Source organism: Pelodiscus sinensis, chromosome 5, assembly GCF_052426305.1.
Source record: "Pelodiscus sinensis isolate ZL-2025 chromosome 5, ASM5242630v1, whole genome shotgun sequence".
In the NCBI taxonomy this organism is placed as follows: domain Eukaryota; kingdom Metazoa; phylum Chordata; order Testudines; family Trionychidae; genus Pelodiscus; species Pelodiscus sinensis.
This window is the reverse complement of record NC_143056.1, coordinates 105,145,928-105,171,018: the sequence shown is the minus strand read 5'-3', so window position 1 is coordinate 105,171,018 and position 25,091 is coordinate 105,145,928. Positions and strand designations below refer to the sequence as shown.

The 25,091-nt window shown below is 48.4% G+C and overlaps 1 long non-coding RNA gene and 1 pseudogene across 1 annotated transcript in view; both read left to right on the top strand.

Moving 5' to 3' along the window:
* The window catches only part of LOC102452477 (uncharacterized), a 29,628-nt gene extending 5,404 nt beyond the window's left edge, over positions 1-24,224 (top strand). Inside the window, exons 2-3 of the long non-coding RNA XR_332009.4 lie at positions 20,000-23,080; positions 23,382-24,224. This is a non-coding gene — a long non-coding RNA (uncharacterized LOC102452477). The remainder of the gene's footprint in view (positions 1-19,999; positions 23,081-23,381) is intronic.
* LOC149524358 (neurotrophin receptor-interacting factor 2-like) lies at positions 4,577-11,112 on the top strand (annotated as a pseudogene).
* Positions 24,225-25,091: the final 867 nt, after the last annotated feature.

Genomic DNA, 25,091 nt, shown 5'->3' with positions numbered 1-25,091 from the left:
AGAGGGGCAGGATGGAGTGATCTGTCTGGGTAATCAAACACCAGTAGGTACCATTTATTTGGACCAGCTCGATGTTTTTGTTTTCTGAGACAACCACATCAAACCTAGGCAGATTTGTCATGATGTTAAATGGGCAGGTACATAAAATTTCCTTATCAAAGTGGGTGCAACAATCCCTGGATATAGGGAGGCTCCCACACCTTCAGAATAAGCAATGCTCTCGACTCTATCTATATGCTCCTGCTTTGGTACAGGCAGGGAAGTTACCATTCTGATCTGATCTAAGTGAGGAATTCCCAGAGGGGCCAAAAACAAATGGTTATACTATGCCCTGTCTAGGTGGGCCTTTGGGTCCTCATGGATTCTCTATTTCCCCACTCCCATGGGTAGGCACGGGGGACATGGAGACTCACCACCATAAGGGCTAGGTGGTCAAAGCTATCCTATTCTTCAATACTGGCCTTCTAATTTCTTTAATTTAGTTCCATTAATTAACAATCCAATTAGTGTCTGGTCCAAATATCTGATAAGGTCTAGTGAAGTGGACACAGAGCTGGAGAGATCCTTCAAACTATTTAGGATCACTTGATTAGCTTGGCTGGTGTCTAGGCCTTTATGGGCACTGGATATTACTGCATCTACCAGCCTGGATTCTCATACAATTTCTGGGCTATAACATAAGTGTTGCTGACAGAGTTTCCAGGCCCAAACCAATCTGCGATGGTATCTGCTAAGCCCCGTTGTTGCCTAATCAGGCACTTGCCAATTTGATTAGCCAGTCTAGCACACAGCTGATCTATACCAGTGTGGAACATCACCAAGGTAAGGACCAGTGACAGTTGTCCTCATAGTGTTCATGTTGTTACAGTAAACAAAATAATTATGTGTGAATGAGGGGCGGCCCAAGGCCGTGTATTCCCCATTGCTATTAGCGTGTATTTGGTCTATGTATGTGACTTGAAAGAGGTTACGTTGACTAGAGTCACTGTTTCTCTTATAGGACCAAGCATGGTTCACAGATGTTTAATTGTTAATAGGAACCCATGCAATTCCATAATTCTTGAGGCCTTTTAAGGCATCAGGCACCAATGAGTAGCAGGGCAAGTAGCTGTTATTGCAATGGTGAGGTTACTAGTTTCCTCATTGTTGTGGGCATCTTTACTTAAATATTCTGATGTCCTACTTGCTCATGTTGTTTCTTATAGATTTCTTATTATCTCTGGCCAAACCACTTTTATGGTTGGTGTGCAAATTTGCAGAAGCTAAATATTTCATTTGTGTAGCCATTAAAGCAAAACCGATCCGGTGGGGGAGAGGGCTGGTACCCCACTCCCAGTCCTTCTGTTCACGTGATGCACTCCTTGCTTCTTTCCAGTTCCTTTTTTTGTTCATCTGTGGAGACATTGTTAACATTCTCCTAGCCTAAACAATTACCAAACTATTATCTTTTCACTACATTTTAAAGTTGCCAATTCACTAAGTTTAGAGTTGCCGATTGATTGGGCCCAATTATTAATTTTGTTGGTTTAAATTAATGCTTCTGCTTTACTCAAATTATCCTTTCATTAAAACAATATCCTACACACAACAATATTTGCAATACGTATTACAATTAAGACGCACAAGACAAACTTGGACAGAACACAAACGTATTATGTCATGACACAGAACCATGGTTTTTTGTTGTTGTTGTTGTGTGTTGTTTTTCTTCAGCTGGCACCAGTGCTTTCTGATGATCTGAAAGACAAGAAAACATTTCTACCCCCATCGGGGTGGCCCATTATAACTTAAAATCTAAGATCTGCTAGGGGAACCTGTTACAGCTAGTTCCTTACCACTTCCATGGGCAAGTGAGCTGCAACTTTCCGAGAACAAGGGCGCTTCATCGGTACTTGTGACCTTCCACTCCCTTGAATTACCTCTGAGCTGCTAGCCCTCTCCAACAGTGGCATGCCTCAGTTTCCCTCTTGTCCTTACCACTTCCGTGGGCGAGTGCACTGCAACTTTCTGAGAACAAGGGTGCTTCATCAGTACTCATGACCTTCCACTCCCTTGAATTACCTCAGAGTTGCTAGTCCTCCCCAACAGTGGCATGCCTCAGTTTCCCTCTTGTACCACAGATCAGGCTTAATGTGTGAAGCTATAATGCTTTTCCTTAGCACAAGGTGTTGGTTGATCAGTTACTGTGGTCTGCTGGGTCTAGAGTGTCAGACCTTATCATCAGCTCATGAAATAAGGAGAGTCGTCACTCCCTCACATATCCGCTGGGTCTCGAGGTTTGGCTGACCCTGCTTGCGTTCAGAACTCCCTTGTGGGAGAGCCCTCGTGTGGCTGGAATCATCTTACTTCTCAGAGACCTGGGCAGAGGCATTCACTCTCCACTCATTACATTCACACTCAGCATGCTTTTCACACAGAAATTTTCAAACAACACTGTTTCCCCCAGGGGTAGCAAACAACACGTTTCCCCCCAGAACCACAGCAGTTCCCAGCACTGCATAAACCTAGGTGCCTTATGTCTGGACGCAATACAATTTTCTTTCCATACCCAGGGCGGCACCACCAAAACCACAGCAGTTCCCAGTACTGCAAAAACTTAGGTCTACTCGGGGGTAACAAAACAACCTCCCTGGAACTGCTTTGCATCTGACCTTGTTGCAGATTCAAGAAGTTCGGATGGCGTGAGCCCACAAGAAGCAGACGACCCTACAGGTAGTCCTCAAAAGGTCTCTTACCTCTCATTTGGCGCCCTGAAGGTGAAGGGGGACGGTCTGCAGCCGCTGTCGCTGTCCTCCATCGGGCGTTGCCATACGAGTCATGGCACCAAATTGTGGAAGAATACATTGTCCTCACTCTGAGTTTGTAAGCAACAAGTAGCCAGAGGCAATTTTATTACGAGCTGCAGCAAGGGAAAAACTGGTTCGGACCGGGGGGAGCCCCCCCCCCCCGGCAGATCTTCGAATACAAGCACTTATGAAGCACTTTATATACTGTCTATTAGATATAATAACAATAACAATTAGTCTCCTTCCCATTACAAACACCAGGACTGTGTCTACACTGGGCCACTTATTCCGGAAAAGCAGCCGCTTTTCCGGAATAATTTGCCAGCTGTCTACACTGGCCACTTGCTTTTCCAGAAAAGCAATGATGATCTACTGTAAAATTGTCAGTGTTTTTCCGGATAAACTTTGCTGCTCCCGTTCGGGCAAAAGTCCTTTTCCGGAAAACTATTCCGGAAAAGGGCCAGTGTAGACAGCACAGTAGTCTTTTCCGCAAAAAAGCCCCGATCGCGAAAATGACGATCGGGGCTTTTTTCCGGAAAAGCACGTCTACATTGGCCACGGATGCTTTTCCGGAAAAAGTGCTTTTCCGGAAAAGCTTCCTGCCAATGTAGATGCGCTTTTTCCGGAAATACTTATAACGGAAAACTGTTCCGTTTTAAGCATTTCCGGAAAAGGGTGCCAGTATAGACGTAGCCCAGTGGTTAACCGTTATGTAGTTCCACCCAGATGCTCCTTATCTCAATGTCCTTGCCAGAGTCAGCATTCTATCCTTATCTCTGTATGGAGGCGAGAGGCAAAGGCAGAGTCTAATTACAGATCTCGCATTGTCAGGCCACAGACTTAGCCTGACTCTTGCTCTCTTGTTAACAAGACCAAGATGGCTGTACACTGTCAGTCCCCGTAATACACGAGGTTCGAAGGGATGCCGGAAAGGATGAGACCACAACTGGGGGTTTCAAAAAGTACAAACTGATTTTATTTTGATGGCGCCAGACAATCATCAGAACAAAAATTAAACAGATTGCCAGACAACACAAAACAATTCCCTGAGGCTTTTCTAAATCACAATAATTCCCAATAACTGCCCAGGGGTTAGGAACAGTTGAATTAACACTGGTATTATCCATAGGGCTGACTATTTACACAACTTTATACAAGGAAACAGTAAAAAACCTAAACCACAACTATTTATAAACTAACTTAGTAACTTTTTAGCCACTGTCACTTGGCAAGCAATAAGGACAACTAAAAAATCAATTAGGATAGGGATGATGGCGGGGGGGGGGGGGTATACCAGTTCTGGAGACAGCAGGAACACAAGTACCGGTCACACGCTCATAAACTGTCTCCACTCGGGTCGACCAACTCGGAGTACGCTCAGTAAGACTCAAGAGCGGGGGGTGCAAGGCGTCTGGGTGATCAGGCCAGGCGTTCACTCAATGCGAATCCCCAGTGAGAGAGGGGCTGCCTGCCTGTTTTATTGCCTGTGAACTTATCACCCCATAGGTTGGTTTTTGCTGCAGTGGGTGGAGTAGCAGGCCTGAGCACCAGTCAGCCCACTGGCTGATCTGTTACTGCAATGGGTGGAGCGAGCAGGGGAAGATTATTAATTTACATGCCCTTATATGGAAAACACTCCACCTCACAGACAGAGCCCCCTATACCAGCCTCAGAGGTATTACAGGCTATGGCTCCCTGCGACGGGCAGCCATTCCTGATGTTCTGCCTCGGACACACACAAATTCCCTTGTTCCCTTTTCCTGCCTCCACAGTATCTGCATGTCTCTGACATGAGGGGTCAGCTACCAGAGACTGCAGCTTGTTTTTCTCTTTTCTTTTTCAAGCTCTTTTGAGGAAAAAGAGGTTGAGGTACCCCTGGGATTGGTTTCAAGTGTCCACCCCATTTGTGGGTTCAAAAGCACTTGATGGTGGCAGCACATTCCCCAAAATCTGGGTATTAGGATTTTGGGGGGAAGTTTTTGTACCGGAACCTGTAGAGCAGTGTTTCCCAATTTTATTTGGCCAAGGAACCCTTTTCAGCTTTTCAGAATTTCAAGGAACCCCTCAGTTTGTCAAGCAAAAAAAAAAGCATGAAAATCGCATTTCTTCCCCAAGACTCCCCACCCCTTCCTTTAGGCTTCATCCTCTCTGTTCCCCTCCTCTCCATCACTTGCTACACTTGCTATCCCCAGCCCTTATACACTCTCACTAGGTTGAGACAGGAAGTGTGGGGTGGGAATGAGGGATTTGGGTGTGGGAAGGGGTAAGAAGTACAAGCTCTAGGAGGGAATTTGGATGCAGGAGAAGGGGATGTTGGCTCGGGGAGGGAGCTCCAGGCTCGGGAGTGTTGGGCTCAGGTGGAAGGTTAGGGTATTGTGCAAGCCATGGGCTTGTGGATGTGATGGTGCAGGAGTTTGGGCTGGATACATGAGGGACTCAGGGCAAGAAGGTTGTGAGTATGATGGGCTCAGGACACAGATTTGTGATGTGTGGATGGTGCAGGAGTGTTGTGGCAGAAGACTGAGGATGTGGGGATGTAAGAGGCTCATGACATGGGGTTCCAGTGTATGATAGGCTCAGATTTGGGGTCAGGTGGTACAGGAGTGTTATGATGCTGCAGTGAGATGGGGGTTTGGCCCCAATTGGGGGCTTGTTGGCCAGGCTTCATTTTTAAATAAAATATTATGTCAAACTCAAAAGGTTTTAGCATTGTCTTTATTTATGAGAGGGGTGAGGAACCTGTTTTGAGTCAAGGGTCAGTGACCCACAGAAAAGTCAGTTGGGGCCACACAAGTGAGATGCAAAAAAACCCCAACAACCCTCCAAAAAACCCCAAGCCTCACTAATGCGGTCCCAAATGTGCTGGTGGGGGCAGGAGACAGAGTGGAAGTGGGTGCTGGGGCTGGGGAGAAGGTGCTGCTGGATGGAAGGATGCTTGCTCAGGTGGCAGGGTGCTGGGGCAAGGTGCTGGGGCAGGCAGGTGGCAGGGTGCTGGGGTCAGCGACATGGTCCTGCTGGGCACTAGGGTGACTGGCAGGGTGCTGGGACAAGGAACAGGGTGCTGCTGGGTGCTAGCGTGGATGGCAGGGTGCTGGGGCCAGGGACAGGGTGGTGCTAGGGTGGATGGCAGAGCTGCCAAGGAGCAGGATAGAGATGGGGTGCAGGATCTGGGAGGGAGGTGAGGGATGGAAGGGGGCAAGGTCTGGGTGGTAGGTACGGTGCAGAAGCAGGCTGGATGTAGAGTGTCTGGCCAGGGGAAGGGAGCAGAAGCAGATTGGGGGTAGGGTGTCTGGCTATGAGGGAGGGTGCAAGGAGCGGACTTGAGTAGGAGTTAGACCTCCCTGATCTGGCACCCTCTGGACCTGACTGGTCCCAGATGAGGGATTTTTGGTCCAGGGGAGGTCATTTCAGGGCTCCTGGTTCCACCCCCTTTCCCACTAGGCTTCTTTGCACCTCTATCCCCTGCAACCCCAACTGAGCTGCCCACCCCTGCTGATTCCCTGCACCTCCCCCAAAACCATCCCCCACAATCCAAGGGAGTGCAGCACCAGTTCCCTGCAGCCCCTCGCAGCCCAGCTGAGCTTCCCGTCTATTCCGTATGCCTTCCCCCATCCACCACAGCCCAGCTGAGCCCTGCTCTGGTTCCCTGCATGCCTCCCCCACAGCACAGCTGAGCTCCATTTCCCTGCACCTCCCCCAAGGGCCTGCAAAATTGCTGAGCCAAGCACCCATTCCCTGCCCCTCCCTCCTCTTTAGTCTAGCCCCGGTTCCTGGCACCTCCCTCCTCCTGCAGCCAAACTGAGCTGTGAGCTCCACACATGCACCCCTACCCCGCAGCCCAGCCCAGCCTATTCTTGCGCAAGAGGGCCCCAAGGGGCCCAGAGCAGCCAGACACTTGGAGAAGCTTGTGTTGGCCCAATGTAAAAACATGGGAGACATGGACGGGTTCCTTAGCTCCTTTGAGTGGGCCTGTGAACTGCACCAGATCCCCCCAACAGACCAGCTGCAACAGCTCACTTTCTTTCTGGATCAGGAGGCTGCAGGGATGCTCAACCAGCTGGAGGATCTGCAGCCGGGTGATTACAAATGGGTCAAAGAGGCCCTGCTGCACAAGTTTGGCTAACCCTGGAAACATATAGGAAGACGTTCCGGGGGGTGCAGAACGGGCCATGGGAGACCTATGTAGAGATGGCCTCCTGCCTAGTGCAATACTGCGGCAAGTGGGTGTTCGGGGTTGGAACCCAGTCCGCAGAGGACCTGCTTAAGCTGATTATGCTGGAACAGTTCTATAAAGCGTGCCCACCCAGCCTGAGGCTGTGGCTCAAGGACCGAAGGTCAGAGGACCCCCAGGAAGCCATGAGGCTGGCGGATGAGTTCACAGGGAGCCGGTCCGGGTGTGAACAGGAGTCCTGGAGAGAAAGGGAATCACACAGAGGCTGGTCCTCAGCTGAGCACTGGAGAGAATCACCTACGAGGCAAGCCCAAGAGCCAAGGACCAGCCATCTGTGCCCCAGAGAAGCAGCCAGGGACCGGGCAGAGCCAGCCCAAAAAAGGCCCACAAGTCCTAACTTGCCATCGCTGTGGGAAAAGAGGCCACAAGAGAGCTCAGTGCACCAGGCACCGGGACAGGTCCCACGACCTGAGACTTTCCAGGATTAACTGGCTGGAGCTGAGGGAAGGGCAGGCTGCCCTAGAGGCAGGGGCTGGCAGGCAAACTTCAGCTCATAGTGGAGGGGAAAGGTGCTCAGTTCACCTCCTCTGGGAGATCTGACCCTCTGGAAGTGGAATTCTCCATGTACTGGGTGGGGGCAAGGAGGGGCCTGCGGAGCAAGTGCCTTGTGGCCCTACAGGTGGATGGTCACTGGGACACGGGTGCAGAGGTGATGCTAGCATGGCCAGATGTAGTAGCCCCAGACCACATGATGCCTAATACTCAGCTGACCCTAAGGGGCATAGACGGTACCCCGTTTAAGGTGCCCATAGCCCGGGTGCATCTGAAATGGGGGGTCAAGGAGGGCCCCAAGGAAGTGAGGGTGCCCACGGAGGTGCTGATGAGGGGGTGACCTAAAGGAATGGCTAGACGGACCTCACAGGGCCCTGGTCACCACCTGTAGCCAGAGCCAGTGAGGGGCTGGCGACCCTAACCCAGGGGAGGAATCCCTGCATGGCGCTCAGGGCCCCATCCCAGCAGACAACAGGGCCCAGAAGAGCTAGAGCCCCAGACTCAGGCAAGGTGAAGGAACGGGTCCCAGTTCCTGCCCAGCTGCTGAATTCCAGGCAGAGGTAGAGGCAGACCCCTCCTTACAGATGCTGAGGGACCGACATGGCCTTGACGCAGCTCAGCCCCTGTGGAAAGGCTTACCAGGAGAGATTCCTGTGGGAGAGGGGATTCCTGTACTGGGAATGGCTCCCCCCCAGGAAGGTGAGGGTATGGGGGGGTCCAACGGCAGATGGTAGTTCCCCAAAAGTATCACCACAAGCTGCTGTTATCTGGCTCATGTCCCATTTGCAGGGCACCGGGGTATCTGGTGCACCTGGTTGAGGCTGCTCCAAAACTTCTACTGGCTGGGGATATATGCGGCTATGCAGCGGTATTGCTGGTCCTGCGACTTCTGCCAGAGGGTGGGGAAGGCCCAAGATGGGAGGAAAGCTGCTTTGAGGCCCCTACCCTGTATAGAGGAGCTGTTCCGGAAGGCAGCAATAGAGATAGTGGGGCCTATTGGCCAGGTGATCAGGATGGGGAACAAATATATCCTGGTAGCAGTGGATTTGGCTACCAACTGCCCCAAGGCCGTAGCTTTGCCCTCTAGCAAGGAAGACACGGTGGCAGATGCACTGCTGGCCAATTTCAGCAGGGTGGGGTTCCCCAAGGAGGTCCTCATGGACCAGGGATCCAACTTCATGTCTGCCCTGCTCTGGTGCTTGTGGGAGAAGCATGGGACCTGGCTCACATGGACCGCAGCGTATGGCTCCCAGTCCAGCAGGTTGGTGAGGAGGTTCCAGGGGACCATGAAGCAGATGCTGGAGGCTTTCATGCACTGGCATCCACAGGACTGGAACAAGTACCTGCCCCACCTGCTCTCTGCACATAGGGAGGCACCCTAAGGATCTGCTTCTGCAACTGAGTCAGGATGCAAAAGGGGGAAGGACCCCCTGGACTTGCTGAGAGAGTTGTGGGAGGGGGGAGATCTCCCTGGATGGAGCATCAGGGGTGGAAGACGTCCTGGCTTTCCAGGAAGGGCTCGCTGAGCTCATGGGCTTGGCCAGAGAGACTCTGGCCAGAGCTCAAGGGAAGTGGAAGGGCTGGTATGGCCTTAGAGAATGGGCCCGTGTTGGCCCCCTTAAAGCTGTGCAGCAGCCGAACACGGGGGAGCCGGCTCCTGCAGGGCACCACTGTGGCAGGCCCAAGCCAAGGGGAGCGCCAATGTCACCGCTGCGGTTTTACTGAGCTGGGGGCCCAAACTTCCCCAGGTCACAATCAGAGTGACCCTGCTCAGTTCGCTCTCGGAGGGGGGAGAGATGTGACATAGTGGGGTGCTGTCTGCTCTGTAACTCGGCATTCCTCTGCGCTGTGATGTGTGATTCCCACCGACTCACCCACATATGTGTGTATTAGGCCAGACACCTAGGCCCAGCATGACCAGATAACAAAGCTCTTCCCCCGGGGGTGAGACAAAGGGAGGGAGGCGGAGATGAACACCAGGTTTCGTGGGAAGAGTCAGTCTTTGGGTGGATTCAGAAAGGAAACGGCCCAAGTGGAGGGCTGAGAGTCTAGGGGGGACAATGGGGTCTGAGGCATCGTGGCCCTGACTCCTGTAATCACATCGTGTCTGTGCTGAGCTGTATCCTGGAAAAGCAATAAATCCTCTCTATTCTACTGGCTGGTAGAGTTTGTTCTTGCTGCTACGGGGCTGCAGGATCGGAGGAACCCTGATTCGCTGTCACACCTGCTTTGGCCTCTGGTTCAACTCACTAACCATAAAAGGAGACTTGCCCGAGGTACCTTGAGTCAGTGACCCACTGAAGACTAAATATCAATATGAGTTCCCTGATTTTTTTTTATTCCTTTGCTTTCAATGGGTTAAAAAAGGCATAGCTTCCTAAAAAACGATGTTCTAATTCAACACTTAACTAGTAACTACTGGTTGAATGCAAGAATCACTGAGTGAAATTCTATGATCTGTAGTGCAGACCACACTAGATCACCACAGTCTTTTCTGGTATTAAAAATGAATAAATTAATAGTGCACTTTATCTGTGAAGCAACAGTTCACTATTCAGTTCATCCCAGGAGTCCAAAAGTAAATACTGATGCCTCTAATGATTTTGAATGGACTTCTTGGCTGTTTTGTCACCAGACATAATATATGAGAGAATAATAAATTTAATTTTGCATTTATGTGGTTTATAGCTTCAACTGAAAATGATACCGGGATAGGGATACAGACATAGACAGGTGATGGGAATTAAATAGGGTGAAATTGAAATTATTAGGATTACTTAGCTTGGATGGGTAAGAAAAGTCAAAGTCAAAAGTGATCAGTTTCATTTTTACCTTGTTCCATAATCTGAAAAGGGGTAACTTTCTATATAGATCCTTCATTGCTCCTCTAATTTCTGATGTAGTATTTTTCTGTGAAGTGAAAGTCTTCATCTCTAGCTGGCTTTGTCTCTAGTTTTGTCTCCTGGCCTCATTATTCATGTCCCTGAGAGGCAGCATGTTTCTACATGTCACAAAATGGTATACAAATGAGAAGTGAGAACAACAAATCGCCATTCAGGGCCCTATGAACAGCCAAACGAAACAGTTACATAAATTAGCTGTGTTCTTTTTTACTTAGCAAACTGCAGTGAATTATCTATGCTTGGAACCACACAAAAACTGTATTTTCAGATTAAATTTTGGGGAAGTTTATACCTGAACTTGAAGTCTGGCTCTGAAGTTCTGACGTGTCCCCTGACAGGAATAGGCCAAACATTTGGCAAAGCTTGGATTCGTTGCATCTTACATTTTTCTCTATTATGCTTTTATTGTTACTTATGCATGGAATTTGATAAATATACATATCATGAAGGGTATATCTACACAGCAGTGTTATTTCGGATATTATTCTGAAATAATATAGTGATAGAGATGTAGCCGTGTTAGTCTGGGGTAGCTGAAGCAAAATGCAGGACAATGTAGCACTTTAAAGACTAACAAGATGGTTTATTAGATGATGAGCTTTCATGGGCCAGACCCACTTCCTCAGATCAAGTAATGGAAGAAAACAGTCACAACCATATATACCAAAGGATACAATTTTAAAAAATGAACACACATGAAAAGGACAAATCACATTACAGAACAGAAGGGGGATGTGGGAGGGGGAAGGAAGATGAATGCCAGTGAGTTAATGATATTAGAGGTGGGGAAGGGGAAATGTCTGTGAGTTAATAGTATTAGAGGTGATAATTGGGGAAGCTATCTTTGTAATGTGTAAGATAGTTGGGGTCTTTAAGTCAAGTCCGGTGCGGAGAGTGTCGAATTTTAGCATGAATGCCAGTTCAGAGGATTCCCTTTCAAGTGCAGATTTGAATGTCTTCTGAAGTAGGATGCAGGTTAGCAGGTCATTGAGACTGTGTCCTTTCTGGTTGAAATGACAAGAAACTGTTTTCTCTTTGTGATCTTGTCTGATATCTGTTTTGTGGGCATTAATCCCACAAAACAGACGGACACTTTCGGCTATGTACATTGGACAAACATCTCAGACACTTCGCCAAAGGATTAATGCCCACAAAACAGATATCAGACAAGATCACAAAGAGAAAACAGTTTCTTGTCATTTCAACCAGAAAGGACACAGTCTCAATGACCTGCTAACCTGCATCCTGCTTCAGAAGACATTCAAATCTGCACTTGAAAGGGAATCCTCTGAACTGGCATTCATGCTAAAATTCGACACTCTCCGCACCGGACTTAACAAAGACCCCAACTATCTTACACATTACAAAGATAGCTTCCCCAATTATCACCTCTAATATTATTAACTCACAGACATTTCCCCTTCCCCACCTCTAATATCATTAACTCACTGGCATTCACCTTCCTTCCCCCTCCCACATCCCCCTTCTGTTCTGTAATGTGATTTGTCCTTTTCATGTGTGTTCATTTTTTTAAATTGTATCCTTTGGTATATATGGTTGTGACTGTTTTCTTCCATTACTTGATCTGAGGAAGTGGGTCTGGCCCACGAAAGCTCATCATCTAATAAACCATCTTGTTAGTCTTTAAAGTGCTACATTGTCCTGCATTTTGAAATAATATAGTCTGCGTCTACACTAAAAGCAGTTATTTCAGCATAATGTCAAAATAATGGTGAGCTGAAGGACTTCTTACTCCAACTCCTGTAACCCTTATTTTACAAGGAGTAAGGGAAGTTGGAGGAAGAGTGCTCTTTCTCGGACTTCCTGCTGTGTGGACAGTGCCAAAGCCGAAATAAGCTATTTCAACTTAAGCAATGCAATTGATGTAGCTCACATTGCATAGCTTATTTTGGCTTTAGCCCTGCTGCATAGATCTTCCCTTACAGAACATATAAGGAGCTGGGCAAGAGTTCCTGGCACTAATTTACCCTGGAAATGAAGAAAAAAAATCATGAGAAATTAGTTTAAAGAATTAACACAAGGATGCTTAGGTTCAAATGCTTCAGTCCAACACATACCCCGTATACAACTTGTCCATCTACTTGAAGGACACCTCTCTCCTCAATGCTGTGTGTGGGTGCAGTATTGTGTTGTAGTTGCCACTGCAGTTCTGAGGCTGTAGCAATCCCTTCAGCTTTACCACTTTCCTTTGAGGAAGGGTGGAAGAACATGTATAGCAGCAGATCCTGCAGCCTTTTGTACATCCAGGCTGTGTCTAGACTGCATCCCTGTTCCGTAAAAGGGATGCAAATTAGACACATCACAATTGCAAGTGAAGCGGGGATTTAAATCCCCCCCGCTTCATTTGCATAAACATGGCTGCCGCTTTTTCCCTGCTCGGGGCTTTGCCGGAGAAAAGCACCAGTCTAGACGGGGATCTTTTGGAAAATAAAGCCTTTTCCGAAAGATCCCTTATCCCAAAGAAGGCTAATCTAAGGTGGATTACTATCCAGGGAAATGATCTTTTCAAAGAGACTTTTTAATGCCCAAAATCCCAAAATGGCCATTTCTAGAAATACTGCTTAACTAAGCGTCAGCAAATTAATGAAGCTAAATGATCTGCTATTTTTGGAACTTTTGAACATAAGGATATTCATTAGTTGACATTGTAGGAAAGCACAAGATGGTTAAGGCAGATGTAATAAAATCCTTGTACTGAAACCAAAGAGGTAGATTGGTTGTTGTCCTGTGCTGCTTTGAGAGAGTGCTGATGATGCATCTTTAAATCTGATACTGCCACAAATTAAGTGGCACACAATTTTATTAAATCCATATGAATCCATATGAACAAAAATGACAAACACTGACAGGAATTATAGCTTTGACTGTCTACAATCTGCAGTATAAGTAAAATGTTTGAAACAGAAATACTGGCAATGTTGCTTGATCTGTGTTTAAAAATCCTTTGATGCCTCATAGAGACCTTTGAAAAGTGTTCTATTTTCAGACCCATTCTGCTTAAACTGCTTGTCATCAGGTTTGATTTGTGCTTCGATTAGCAATAGAAAAAGCACAGAATATCTGCATAGAAACAGGATGCGTTTCTGAATTCATGTGCTCATTTTACTTCTCCTTCACCTGAAGCCTTTATTCTCTGTTTGATCTCACAGATGACTGCTAATAGACTTTATCATGTCATAAGAAGCTTATTTCCAAAGAGGACATAAGAACACAGGGCTATGTCTACACAGCAGTGTTATTTTGGAATAACAAAGAGTAATCCATTATTTCAAATTAATAGCAAGCTGGAGGACTTCTTACTCTGACTCCTCTAACCCTCATTTCATGAGGTGTAAGGGAAGTTGGAGGAAGAGTGCTCTTCCTTTGACTTCCTGCTATGTAGACAGTGCCAAAAGCCAAGTTAAGCTATTTTTACTTCAGTACACAATTGACATAGCTGAAGTTGCATGGCTTAAATCAACTTTTGCCTTTCTATGTAGTCTTGCCCTTAGAGCAGGGGTTCTTAACCAGTGAGGTAAGCCTCCCCAGGGGAGGTGTGACGTGCCTCCCATAAAATTTATCGCAATTGCCTTCTCACTGAATAAAATTCTAAAATTTAGATTTCTTCATAATTAATATCATGAATTAAAATTATAAACATTAATTTCTTATTAACTTCTAGAGATCGGTCCTCTGAATCGCCAGCACCAGTAGAGCCTTGGGTTCCTTAGATCAGAGGGTAGCCCTGCTGGCCTGCTTGGCCAGGCCTTGGCGGCCTAGGCAGGGAAGCTTTCGCTGGCCTGAGGGAAGGTGGCTATGGGAGGCCCGGACCAGATCTCAGCCTCGTCAGCCAGGAGCTCTGGGCAGACCTCTGTCTCCCTCAGAGGCTGGGCCCTGACTGAGCTCACTGGCAGAGTTCTTATAGTCCTAGCCACGCCCCTTAGCTTCCTGTTAGGTGAGGGGGCGGGGCGAGCCTGCGCACAAAATGGCTCCCAGGGGGTGTGAACATGAAGATCACTTTCAGGGGAGGTGTGAAGGTAAAAAGATTAAGAACCCCCTGCCTTAGAGACTTGATCCTGCTACTGGTGACTCAATAGAAAAATGCTCTCAATTCAGTTAGCCAAATTCTGACATCCTTAACCATACTGAGTAACCTATCAAAAAATGACAAAGTTAGAACCTATGGAAGAGTCTGCATTGGTGGGGTTTATTATTTTAGTGCTGGATTAACTGACAGCTCTGGGGGAGTGAAATCCTTCACTTATTCTTAACAGGATCACAAGCCTCCCCATCACTGCCTCACCCATACTCTAGTGCCAGCAGTCATATCCTTCACAGTCATCAGGCAGTTCTGTCTCTGTGTTAATTCAATACTTGATGTGTCTGTAATGGATCTTCAAACAATAAAGTTAGCAAAACCTCCCAAAATTACTATCACATGACTAGCTAGTATGCCTTAAAATGCAGAAGATAGCTGCAAGTATAGGCAAAATACTGCTCTCCAGATTTCTTAGGATAGATAATGTCCCTAATTGAACGACAAAGATGTACTCAATCCCTTGGAACATTCCAATGTCACTTTTCATGGAGGACTGAGATTTGAAAAGCAGAACAGGCTGTCATATTTTTAAGTGAACCATTTTTTAAAATATTCGTTTAAAACATAAAAGCCACTTAATGTCACAGCTTTTTCAGTGTGCTTATTAGCCTTGCTTTCACAGAGGTTTGCCTGATGTGAATCCTTTGTCCTTGAATTTTTTAAAGAGATGTTCTTGACTTTCATGTCAAAGAGCTGAGAGCTGTGAATTAGGATTAATAGAAGCCTGTATTCCTCTTAACCCCTTGTGGGAATGTATGATGAGTAATTAAGCTAGAGAAAGGGAAGTGAAGAGTCTCCTTATTTGATAGTACAGGTTCTGAAAGCTGACTTTACTGTAAGTTTCCCATGGAGAGATTAACAGAAATCTGTGAAATAGCAATATCTGAGACTTGATCCAAGAAGCTGCAGATTGGTGCTGTCTGATATCAAAGCATAAAAAAAGAATACACTTTTTTTTTGCTTTCCTTTGCTTTGCTTTGCTTCCCCCAACCCCTTACTCTTTTTTAGTTTTCAGATAATGTCTATGGTGCAATTTCTTAGTCACGTGGAAAGATTTGCAAGGTGAGATTTGCTATAAGCACACTAATCCACAGTCCTGATTTATCTCCCACCAGTTTTTAAATGACATCTATTTATGCTCAGCTCCTAGATATTAGTCTTGCCTGCCACAGGGTTCCCCCCCACACTTTTTTTATTGGCTACTGCCAGCTCTATGGGCCCTCTGTTCTGAATTTTACAATACATGCAGGGGAAGCAAAGCAGTCTTCTGCTATCAGCAGCTGCAGGCCTCAGAGGCAAGTAGTCAGGGCAAAGATGGGGGATGTAGGAAAATGCTGAAGACAAGTGTTAAATTTCTAGTCCGCTTGTCAAATCCTGAACTATCAGGATATTTAGGAAAGTAATGAAAATATATAACTCCTGAGCAAGACTCAGAGTAGGGCTGTCTGGGAACAACAATTCAGTTTTGTAAAACTCTTCAGGTCTTCAGAATGATTTGTTCTGCTCTGGAACAAAAATTAGACATATTGATGTCTTCTGAAATGTGGGAGATGGTATAGTCCAGAGGTCAGGGTGTCCTTGACCAGCAATACAATACTGGACCTGAGAAGATACATTTCAATAGATATTTTGTATTCTGACATAGCAATGGGAGGGAGGAGTCAATGTGAAAAAAAATCTTCAACCTCTCCCACCCATTGGCTCTAGCCCTACAAACTTCTCTCTTGCAGGGGTAGCACTTAGTTACAAGAATAGCCCCTATCAAAGTCAATGAGTTCTATCATGTGAGAACTACTCATGGAACTGAGCCTGCAAGACAAAATTTTGAGTTTCTTGTATAGAACAGTGTATGGCAAGAACCGTGACATGAGCATGACAGCATAGTAGTCAGGCCTGGCCAGTTCTGCCGCTGGTAGTAGTGGCCCTGGACAGTTGCTTACCCCTAAGAGAGACAAGTTGTCCTACTGAGAAGAACAGTCAGTTCAGGGAGCCCAGGTCCTAGTCAGTGCGGGGCAGTAAACAAATACAGTAAAGGGCCCTGTCCCTAGGTCAGGATGGGGCAGCAAACAAACAGTTCAAAGAGTTCGAGCTCTGGTCAGATGCCAGAGGTGCTCCCCTGGTATGCCTGAGGAAGCAGGTGAGCCCTGCCGCTGTACAACCCAGCTTGGCGGGGCCCAAGGAGGAGAGGGTGGCGCGGTCACTGCTGGGTGAAGGAGAGGGCTCCCCCAGGGGGAAGTTTCCCTACCCCTGTCTCTTCCTCCCTTGCCTCCAAGACCCCACAGGAAACCATCTGCGCTCCCCAGCCCAGCCCTTGCTGACCTCTGAGGTCTGGACGCTCATTTGGGGGAAGCACAAAGCCTGTGGGCTCAATATCCCCATTCTGACGAGGAGGGTGGGAAGGCCCCCCTCTGCAAAATACCGAGGGGGGCCGTTGCTGCTGAGAACACCCCTGACAAGAGCCAGTGGGAGGCGCAGGCTGATGAAGCCATGGCAACGAGGGAGGACAGCATTGTCCCCCCCTGCAGAGCCCACCCCCAAGGAGGCCTCAGGTGGAGTTCCCCCGGTCTTGGTACCATCCATGCCCCTTGTCATCACTGCTGAGGTAATTGTTGCCTTGGCGGCCAATGGGGAGAACTCTGGGACCGTGGGATGGACTTTGGTTCCATCTTTGAGGAGACTGAGGCCCTGAGTCTGACCTCACTTGCTCAGGGGGAGGACGACCCTCTGCCAATGGGCCTCAGTCTGGGCGGTGACTCTGTTGCACCGCCCCCTCCTTCACCCTCACCCATGCCCCAGGCAGCCGTCTCCATCCTCACCCTCGGGGTACCCCTAGTGTCACCCATCGGCTCGGCCATCTCAGGTGCCGCGTCTGAGGCTGCCGAGCTCTCAGGGGAGATGGCTGGTGCCAAGTAGCCAGATCTTGGGCTTGTGTGTGCCCCCTCCTCTACACCTGAGGCAGGGTGGTCATCTTCCCTCCCTGTTGGGGGCCCAACAGATAATATCCCTCCACCTGACACCGTGGCTGCAGACATACTCTGTCCAGCCATCTGAGCCCGGCATTGGCACGGGCTCTTTCCCTGCCTCCGTTCCCCCAGTCACCATTCGGGAGGCGCCTCAGTCCTGTGGCCCCCTTGGGGATTGTCTCCTTGACTCGATTCCACCCTCCGGTGGAACATGTGACTTGATGACTTCATCCATTACAAATGTTGAGAAACTTATCTAGTCTTGTTTTAAGGTAGCCAAAGTGTTAATCTCTGTTATGAGTCTCCTCCAGCTGAAGTATTACAGGATCTGGGTTGGCCTTATGGAACATAAATATGGGTATAAGCAGGGTCTAAACCACTGTTTCCAATGCAGCCAGCTGAAAGGGGAGAGCAGTCCTGGGTTTGATTATGCTCACTCAAATTGTTTAGCCCTGCAAGATAATTAACTGTTGATATATAAATACAGCTCATGCTGGAATGGGAAAGGAATCCGGGGTGTGGTTATATAAAGCCAATTCAGCCTGGACTGATGGATGGTCAATTGTTGGAATGGAATGTGGTGTATTGTAGCTAATTTGGCTGTTGTGAGGTAACAAACAGTGCTACCCCTTGTGACAGCGTGTTGGGGGTCCCCCGTCTCCTGCACCCCGAAATGGCACAAACAGACTGCACTAGCCGGTGGAATAGAGGAAGTTTATTGCCTCTCCAGGATACAGCACAGCACAGATGGAATCTGGTCACAGAGCTGGGCTAGGATGCCTCAGGCCCCCTTGAGATGGAGGAGACTGGGCCCCTAAACTCCAGCCCCTTTCCCTAGGCTGTCTCCTCCATGCTCCCAGCCAGCAACTCACCAACACTCTTCCAGCCCTGCCCCCCAGCCAGGGCAGCATTCCACCTTCCTTTGTTCCTCTCCATGGGGGGTGTCTGGCCATACTGGTTGAGAGATCCCTTTGCATAGTGAGTGACTCATCCTGTTTTGCTGGGTTGTGGTACCCACGGCAGCCACTGGGGGTTACCCCAGAGCCAGCAGCATAGAAGCCAGCCAGGTACCCCCCACTACGTCACACCCCTAAATGTAGGAACTGTAAAATATGACACCAGTGCTTGCAGGAGAGACTCCATCATTGTACAAGATCTCAGGTGAACAAGTCTCCCCCTTCCAGATTCACCCAAATGGGATCTTGACTCCTGACTGGAGACTGATGTGATAATTGTAAAGTCAGTGAGTAAGTAAAATGTGACTGTTTCTTTTATCAAATATGTTCTCTAGATTTCATATTTTGCTGGGACCAGTAGGATTGGATTGGGATTTAACTGTTCTCATGATACAGACTGAATGCGCATTGGTAACAACTAAAGGGACTCCAAATCATAATTATGGATATCAAAGGTATCAAAAGCATCAGATCAGTGTTGGCTAGCAGAAGCTGGGAACAATGTGCAACAGAACTACATACATCACCTTCTGGGTTTTTTTTTTTTTTTTTTTTTTGACTCATGTTAGTCTTTAAAGTGCTACATAGTCCTGTTTCTGGGCCAAACAGTGAGCAATGAAGATAAAACAAAATATTGACTAGCTGCTCCTTACGTGAGCACTATTAATCCTGCATACTGAACGAATCAGGGGATCCTTTGGAAAGAATAATATCTGATCATGTAATTAAAGACTATATCATGCTACATATACACATACAAAGGAGTATGTGAATTAATGTGGCACAGATATTCCAGAAAAGTTTATTTCAAAAGAGAGCATCCAGACGCAAAAAGCGCAATGAAAAAGCGATGTGCTTTTTCGAAAGATAGTGTCCACACTGTTTCTGAAGCAGTTTGTGCAGGCTGCCTTCATGGCACTGCAGGAGCTCAACACTGAGCTCATCAGCGAGTCCCTCTCCCTGTGTGAAAAACAAGGCCCTTGCAACCGCATCCCACAGTGGAAAGATGCTTTTAGAGGCTGGACACCAGTTCCGACTGGTGGGACCGGCTGGTCATGGCGGTGGGATGACCAGCAGGGGCTCCATAACTTCTGTATGAGGAAGGCTACCTTCATGGAGCTGTGTGCCTGGCTCGCCCCTGCCCTCCGTTGATGGGACACCCAGATGTGATCTGCCATTCCCCTGGAGAAGTGGTCACCATCGCCGTATGAAAGCTCACTTCCCCAGACAGTTACCAGTCTGTGGGCAACCAATTCAGTGTGGGAAAGTGCACGTTTGGGGCCCTCCTCATGGAGGTAAGGCACGCTCAAGCTGCAGTCCCTGGAGTGTGGGGAGTCCTGGAAAGGGAGACCCTATGGAAAGGGGTCAGGGATTGGCCTGGGGGTGGAGGGAAGCCCTGTCCCCGGGGATTCTGCCATCTCACCCTCACACAGCCCTGCGGGGGGGAGGTATTCATAGGCAGTGACTCCTGGGCTGTTTGAGAAAAAAAGGGGGGGACTCATAGACCTCTCAAGGGCTGAGGCACCCCCTCTCATTCTCTATTTTGTGTTTCTTTGTCTCCTTCTGCAGGTGCTGAGGGCCATAAACTCCAATCTGCTGTGCAGGGTCATCCTCCTGAGAGACCTGGACCCCATTGTGACCAGATTTGCAGCCCTGGGCTTCCCCAATGGCAGAGGGGCCTTAAACGGAACCCATATTCCCATCCATGCACCACATCAAACCACCCAATACATCAACCACAAGGGCTTCAGGCCCCGGTCGCAATTTGTGTATCTTTTCCCAACTTTTCTTTGTCATGTAGATAAAGCCATGAGTCACAATTCTGAGAGGAGATGATGTAGTTTCTAAAGTCCCTCAAGATGGATGAAATATTCTCCTCTTTTCTGTCTGTGATCTCTTTTCGGTGTGCATCAAATCCAAATAACAATAGAACAGTAGGTGCCCTACAGAAGTTATAGGTAGCTTTGGGATGTGGAAAGGGTTTGGGTTGATTAACCTTTGCCATCATTTATATTATCATTTTACAGTATCTCCAGCTAAGCTGACTTTCAGTTACTGCACCACCATACACCGTCATTGGGAAACTGCTTAGTGTCTAAGCTGTTTCAATGGCTTTGAAGTTCTGCCTTCGGTTGCATGCAGTATGCACTCAGCAAAAGCAGAAGGTATCACAGCACAGAGGTCCTTTAAGAATCTAAAGCTAGAGGTGTAATATGATGGGAAGTAACAGTTCCTCACACTGAATTTAGACTGGAAATGGGCTCGAGCCACAAAATGACTTTTGTGCTAGCTCAGATCACCCTCAAATACTGATTGGCTGTGTCTTCCGGAAAGGGGCTTATTTTCCACAAGATCCCGTCTAGACTGGCGCTTTTCTCCGGCAAAACCCCGAGCCATAAAAAAGTGGCAGCCATGTTCATCCCCCGCGGCATTTGTTTAAATCCCCCGCGGCATTTGCAATTCCAAAGTGTCTCATTAGCATCCCTTTTCCGGAAAAGGGTGCCAAAGTAGACACAGCCTTAATGTATTGCCCCTAATGACTACACATTTTTCCTGCTGGGTAATGTTAGCCAGCTGTAACTATTCACTTTGTCTTAGGAAAGTATCCATCGTATCCATCTTCATTGTGTATGTGTCTTTTCTATTCTCTGATCAGCAGCCTGTGCATTGTACAAATTACTGTGAATGCTCCCCTATCACCCAGGCAACTCTCATTTCTGAGACTCCTTTTCCTAATGAGCTGGGATGCCACCATAATAAACGGGATAGAGAAGGACAACCAGACTCTCCCTTTCACTCTAATCCCCTACCTGGAAGTCAAGGACAAGAGGACACTCGATCCATTTAAAAACTTGCAACTGATTAAACGAAATACTTATGTAAACAACTTTTAAATTTACCTTTGGAACTCACTGTGATAAGATTTTGAGGCAAATAGTTTAAAATTTAGAAAAGTATTTGACACACATGGTAAGAATAGAATCTGTAAAAATAATAAGATAAAAATCACTCCTCTTGCACCCACTGAATTGACTCAGAGAAATTCATCCCACTCCCACAGAATAGTATTGCACAATTGTTCAGGTGCCTTATGAAGGGATCTTGCCTTTCTCTGAAGCATCTGGTTTGGTCTGCTATTGAAGACAAAATATTGGCATATATGACCTACTGACTTGTTGCAGTGCGATGGCATTTATAAATGTGACTTTATGGCTTCCTGTCTTACTGTGGCAACAACTCAAAGTTTCAGGCAGCTTAGCCACTTTGTTCTGCAGTCAATAAGAGGCTGCAGATGACTAGCTGAATAAGTGTCTGGTGGGAAAATAGAGGCATGTGCCCAAATAATTTCAGTACTGGAGGCCTGGGATTGCTCAACTACCTTTAAATCTCTTTGACTTAACACTCTATTGTTCCTCTAACACTGATAGTGAATTAGGAAGGCCAGCTATTCCAGTAAGATTTAATGCTGCTCAGCTAGTGAACTAATGAATACCTATTTTAAACAAATATTTATGGTTTATAAACCAGACAGATTTTTCTAGCAGAAAAATAGCAGTGACTCCATCTGTCATAGTACTCGAGTCAGAAGCACTGTGACATATAGGTCAGAAGTACTTTTTCTGATTTATTACTCTCCCAAGTAATTGCTTTCTATATCGAAATGTCTGTAGGGAATAGTCAACATGTTTTCTTAACTAAACATACGTTTTTCATTTCAGTCTTGGAAAGCTTTCATTAGAGTATGTACATTTTTGAGGTAAGAGCAAATCAGTGAAAGCAAACTCAGAAAAGAGTTTAGAGGGCAGTTTGGGCAGCCTACAGGGTAGCATTAAGATCCACTGTGATAATTAGGAGGACCAACATTCAGGCTATGTCTACACTATTGGCTTTTTGTGCAAGAAGCTGTTTGAGGAAGAGATCTTCCGCAAAAAGGTTCTTGCACAAAAGCACGTTCACACCTCAAAAGCGCATCGCAAAAACAATGTGCTTTTGCGCAAGAGAGCGTCCACATTATTGAACGCTCTCTCACATATAAAGTCCCCTGGAACCGGATCTAACCAGGCTTTACATCACCAGGTGCTCTTGAGTGCTGTTGCCGGAGCTCTGCAGAGATTCACACTTAAAGGGACCCCCCTGGACAGCTGCTTCTCTGTTTCTGCTGCCTGCTTGCAGACCTGTCTTGAGGGACAGCAGAGCTTCAGCAGTGCCTGTTGTAGTTGCCCTGTAATTTTTGGGAACACCCTGTACTTTTTGGGAACGCCTGCAGCACTTGCTTCCAGCAGCCTATTTTTCCTGCTGGACATGGACACCGAACTTCTCCTTGTCACCCTCTGCGTGGCTGCGGCTGCTCCAGTCTGAAGGTTCTGGAGGATAGAGACCAGTTCAGACTGTTGGGACCAGCTGGTCATGGAGCAGTGGGATGACCAGCAATGACTGCACAACTTTCGGATGCACAAGGTCACCTTCCTCGAGCAATCTGCCTGGCTTGCTCCCACCCTCCAGAGACGCGACACCCACCTGCAGCCCACCATCCCCCTTCAGAAGCACGTTGCACTTGCCCTCTGGAAGCTGGCCACCCCAGACAGCTACCACTCCGTGGTCAATTGGTTCAGGGTGGGGAAGTCCACCGTCAGAGCCCTGCTTATAAAAGTAAGGAGCTCGCGGGCTGCAGTCCCCGCCCGGAAGGGAGAAGGGTGCTGGATAAGGGTGACCCTCAGGAGAGAGGGGGCTGGGGACTGTAGCGGGTGGAATGGTGGGGGGGAAGGCCTGGGCCCGGCAGCTTGTGCCATCCCGACCTCACACAGCCCTGATGCCGGGGGGGGGGGGTGCTCATAGGGGGTGGCTCCTGGGGGGGCAGAGAATGGGAGAAGATGAGAGGGGGCAGCTCTCAAGGGCTCATGCAACCCCCTCTCATTCTCTGCTGTGTGTGTTTCTTTGACTCCTTCTGCAGGTCATCCGGGCCATCAAATCCCTGCTGCTGAGCAATACCTGGAGACAACCATGGGCAGATCTGCTGTCCTGGGATTCCCCATCTGCGGGGGAGCCATCAACAGCACTCCTATCCACATCCGGGCCCCGGACCATCAAGTGGCCCAGTTTATAAACAGAAAGGACTACTTCTCTGTAGTCCTGCAGGCTCTGGTGGAGCATTGGGGCCACTTTACAGACATTTATGTGGGGTGGTCGGGCAGGGCACATGATGTCCACATTTTCCAGAATTCCAGCCTATGCACTAAGCAGGCACCTTTTCCCCCCACCGGGACTTTGCAGTGGGTGAGCACAACATGCTAGTGTTCATAGTGGAGGACGCAGCATACCCACTCATGACCTGGCTGATGAAACCCTACACCAGCCTCCTGGATCCCATCAAGGACCTTTTAAATGCCCACCTCAACTGAGCCCTGATGCAGGTGGAGTGTGCCTTTGGGTGCCTCTAGGGACGCTTCCTCTGCCTCCTCACCAGCCTGAACATCGAGGAGTGTAGTATCCCGAAGGTGGTGACAGCGGCATGCTGTGCGCTCCACGATATTGTGGAGCACAATGAGGAGGCCTTCCTCCTGGGGTGGGTGGCAGAGGTTGGCCATGAGGGCCATGCATTTGAGCAACCCCGACTGGCTGCCACCCGCCAGTCCCATCAGGCCCCCCAGTACTTCTCTCAGGCCCCCCAGTACTTCTCCCCAGGGCCTCCCCAACAGGGGCTTCTGCCTTTCTGCTCTCTCCCTTCCCCCTCTCATCCCCTCCCCTTGCTCCTTCTCTGACCTCCCAATAAACACACCTGTTTGGTTTCAAAACAAAACAAGTCTTTTTTTTATTACACATCAAGAGAAAGTGGGCAGGGGGAGGGGCGATGTCTGAACTGGGAGGGGGGATCAGGACTGGGAGGACTAGTGGGGCAGCCTGCGCTGCCACCTCAGGTGCACCTCAGGTGCAGGGACCTCTTTGTGGTTGGGTGCATCTGGGCACCAGCAAGGGTTGGGCAGGAGGGGCGGCTAGAGCGGGGTCAGGGTTGGCAGGGGGGCCAAGAGGAGGGGGCATGGGCATTGGGAAGGGAGGGAGCAGAGGCCTGGCATGGGGAGGGAGGAGAGGCGTAGTAGGGTGGGCAGATGGATGGACAAGGGCCATAGGAGGGGGATCAGGAGGGTGGAAGGCAAGAGCAGTGACATCGGCTGGGTGTTCCAGATGTTGTTGCAATGTGACATCATCTCAGTCCACGCACGCTCCTGCTATTCTAGGTTGGCATTGAGCCTGCACAACAGGGTGTCATGGGCGTCACCATGATGCCGACATGTTGCTGCATGAGATCCTTCCCAGGCCTGGCCCATCTGCGGCTCCTCTGGACTCTGGCAGCTGGCTGCGGGAGTGTGGCTGGGCCCTCCGTCCTAGCTGGTCCAGCTGTGGAGAACACACTAGAGGGAGGGGCCATCAGTCCTCCCTGCACACACATTCCTTGTGGCTGTGCCCTCCTCTGTGAGTGGTGGCCACACCTGTCCGTGGCACGCAGGAGGGGGATGGCCCATGTACAAGGCCATGTGTGGCCTGCACAGCATGCCTTGTCTCACATGGGCCCCGATGGGACCAGAGGACTGTGCTGCCCTCTCCCTGCCCCTCCCCACCCCCCAAACATAAATACAATGGCCAGGAAAGCAAGGGAAGTGTGCGG